Source organism: Papaver somniferum, unplaced genomic scaffold (genome assembly GCF_003573695.1).
Source record: "Papaver somniferum cultivar HN1 unplaced genomic scaffold, ASM357369v1 unplaced-scaffold_133, whole genome shotgun sequence".
In the NCBI taxonomy this organism is placed as follows: Eukaryota; Viridiplantae; Streptophyta; class Magnoliopsida; order Ranunculales; family Papaveraceae; genus Papaver; species Papaver somniferum.
This window is the reverse complement of record NW_020622492.1, coordinates 5798994-5802960: the sequence shown is the minus strand read 5'-3', so window position 1 is coordinate 5802960 and position 3967 is coordinate 5798994.

Here is a 3967-nt window from a genome sequence, read left to right as displayed (position 1 = left end):
ACAACTCTTAAGGCACAAAATCCTCGTGGGAAAGACAATAGCCTTAGCTGGGAAATTACATTCCCGGTGTTTTTTGTTCTCTCATTAAAACCTTGCCGAGTAACAAAACCCCGTGGGAAAAAGCAACCTTGGTGAAGGAAAATAGTTCAACACACCATTAGATGCTCCCCCTGATGTCAGACAATTTTCATTAGTCTAACGCAGTCCAAAGGAGTTTATCACACTTTACTTTGGTGACTTGAATGTTTATAAGACCATGTTGTTGATTCTGGAAGTTACGTTGCTTAACAGACTATCGCGTTTCATTTCTTTGATCAGATATTTTCATTAATATCAACGCGATCTTTATGTCTTCAACGTTCAACATACTTGATGTTTTTAGTGTTGTCTCGCTAAAAACCTTGTCGAGTAACAAAACCCTTTGGGAAAAACTATTCTCGATCAAAGGAAAAAAAGTACTACACAACTTCAATTTCGAAGTAAAATATGTCGACATCATATCCTTGGGTCCTCCTCTGATTACTTCAAAGTCGTTCCAGGCAGTTCTAGTCATGTACTTTTCGAAACTGAATATCGGTAATGACCTAGAAAATAGTCTACCATATCTCCCCCTGATTACTTTCGTTGGAGAAGAGATTACTGTTCCTTCATAATCAACAACTTTTGGATTGCACTCTCATTAGCATTCCATTTAATATTTTTGCAGGGAAAAACAAATTTATGTCAATGGTTACTTTTAAGTATATGATTACATTTACTATACCATTCCAATGACGTTGCGTTGGCGCTGAGCTATATCTAGCTAACAAGTTCCCCGAGGATGTGAAATTTAATCGAGTATATTATTATACTAAGTACAACAATGCGTCTATTGTACTTATATATGGTAATTTCATCTCTCAAAACATATTCGTCATCTTCCTTTAGACAAAATGGTCACTTACTTACATTTGAAGCTCGACTAATCATGGGAGTGCTATTAGGATGCATGTCTTTGTTAAATTTCCTGACAACTTTAGTCATATGCAAACTGGTGGAATAATATACCACAAACTCAGTATTTGTTCGAGCTTTTCCCAGATTTTTCATTTCAAATTCGGATCTAAAATAGCTTTAAAGGTCTCTTATTACATCAAGAGTACCCATCATGTATGTAACATCGACATAGATAGCTACAATTCCAAATCAGGAACTTTCTTGTGAATGCGCAAGTAAAAATAACCTACTTGTCTATCCCCTAAAAATAAAATAGCCACTTATACGGGTATACCACATCTTCCTGATTGCTTCAATTTATAAGTGAGTGTTTTATCTAACTGTAAACGCACTTTGTGGTTTAGAGTCACTTGATTCTGGAAACAAAAGGCTATCAAGTACTTTTGTAAATATCTGTTATCTCTTGATTCTTTCATAGATACATAACAACCACATACATATGCTGCATTTCAAGTCCTTTTGAAATTACCAAGCTAACTAAGTAGCGGAACGCTATAACGTTCATTACAAGAGAACAATTTTAGGGCTTTGTGAGAAACCTCGCGCCACAAGGTGAGTCTTGATACTTTGAGACTCCATTCTTCCCACTGTGTTTATGATAAACAATCATGTATGTCCAGGCTTTACACTTGGTTGGTTAGCACTACCACACCAAATACCTGTATATTTGTCAAAGAACCAAGTTCTACCTGGATTGTGTAGGCCAAATATTTTTTTTGTTGACATTAAACAATAAGAAGCATGGTTCGATCTCATCGTGTCTATTTCCTTGAGCAACTATATATAAAAGTAATCATTAATATGCTCGCACAATCTTTCCATTGACTCGTGCGTGTTCTCATAATCCTTTAGACTTTCATTGTTCTCTGGAATCATTAAACTTAGGAACGTCCTCCAGTATTGATTCATGGACATAGTCAGAGACAATCAAACGAGATGATTTCATTAATGATACAAATTAGGTTGTGCCTTACTCATCTACTTCCTTTCTAGGCGAGCATTGATCGAACCTGGTGGTATCTTTATCTTCTTTTATGGATCCACGGCCTTAACTACACTTATACCAAGTGTATTTGCAACATCTTAGTCTATGGTGTACCCCATACTGAGGATTTCTAACCTTGCAGGCACATTTGCAGCTGGTATGTGTGATCTTGTCACATTGCCGATATCAGTGCACTTTCTGAAATCGATTATTCTATGTCACTTCACATTTACATTTGTGGAGTACAAGAATCAATATGAGACACAGTGGGAACACACCACGACAATTCCCGTCGTTCCCTTAGAAAATACCGTTTCTTATTTCCCCCTAGCAACAGGAAGAATATCTCATTAAAATGATAACCCGAAAATCTAGCGGTAAGAGATCTCCTGCCAAAGGTTTTAACACGCGGATAATTATGGGGAGTAAATATCCATCATAACTACTTAATCATTTTCGTGACTCATTATAGTATGATGTGGACTCGTAATCGCACATATATAGTGCAACCAAAAATGCGTAAGAATGCGAATTTCAGGCTTATATCCAGTTACCACCTGGTACGCAGAAAAGGTTGACTAATATTGGGTTCTAAAACGAATTTAAGTAAAGGTGTGTTTAATATTACATATCCCCCAAGAAGTTAAAGATAGGTTTGTACGCATGACCATGCCTTAGACATCATCCGTAACCTTTGATGATAGCCTTTGCGATACCATGAGGTATAAGATGCTTTGCATTGATCCTATTAAATATGCAATAACCATCAAGTCCTTTTGATATGCACTAGCTAGCATTTACAAGGGGTGGTGAGCCCTTACATGTATAATATGTGCTAGTAGTTTTCCAAACGCAAAACTTCTTGGGAACTATAACTTGTTCAAAATGTCAAAACAACCACCAGAGTCGTAAGTCACTTTAACGGTCCGCATTCTGCATGGATATTTTTCTAAATATCACATTGTTTTCTTTGTAATATGGATTGTTTACCATTTCCATCTTAGGATGGTCGCGATCCTGTTTTACTGAAGACTTTGTGAAATTAGTGATACGGTCTCTTACTTAAAAGCATAATGGTAAAAGGGGTTGTGCATCTAATTCATTAGAGAACACTTATTGAGAGATATGCTGTCATTTAGCATTATGTCAATCTTTCTCCCGTTTTTGTTCACTCAAACAAAGTGATGTTCATTTGAGTCCTTTCAAAAGGATCATCATGTCACAACCAAAGTTGCTCTATAGTTGTGCCCAAAGCCTGTATGAGTTAGTTCCCAGCATTTCATCGTTGGAGTCAATATGGATTCAATAATCCAAATACTATAGTGATTTCACTGATTGACTCGTTAGTTTCTCTAAAATATATTTCCTTCCAAATATATTAGAGACTATAAAAGATGCAATTAATTACATTTTCATCACTGTGAGGTTCCATGATATCCATTTGCATGGGTTTCTTGGAATTTAACAAGGTGTGATTATCTCTCGGTACATGAAGAGATTTTATGACGTCTTTGTTCTATCTTGAAAACAAATTTTGATCAATGCTACTCGATGAAAAAATCCTGGTAGTCACATTATAAGGAAATAGTTCAACAACTAGTTTAGATTCCTTAAGCTGGTGGGAGGGAAACCACTATCCATCAGACATTAACTCTTTAGATATTAAATAAGTGGTGTGTCCTTATTAGTAACAAAAGTGAGATTCAACTCAAGTAATTTAGAGTGAATATATGTTACGCTTCAGGGGGGGATGATATATTTTTTATCCGGACGTATACCAAGTGCTATAGAGAATTTATGTCTCGTGGGAATAATGTACTTTTCATTCTATAAGCGCAGACATTGGATCTAGTTCAAATAAATAGTCAATTGGCCAGCAAAGTTCTTTTTGTTATTAAAGTTGATGTCTAAAGTATGACCTTCCCATGGAAATTGGTTGATATTATGGTACCCGCATTGCATTTCTTGTACCAATACTGTTAAGAA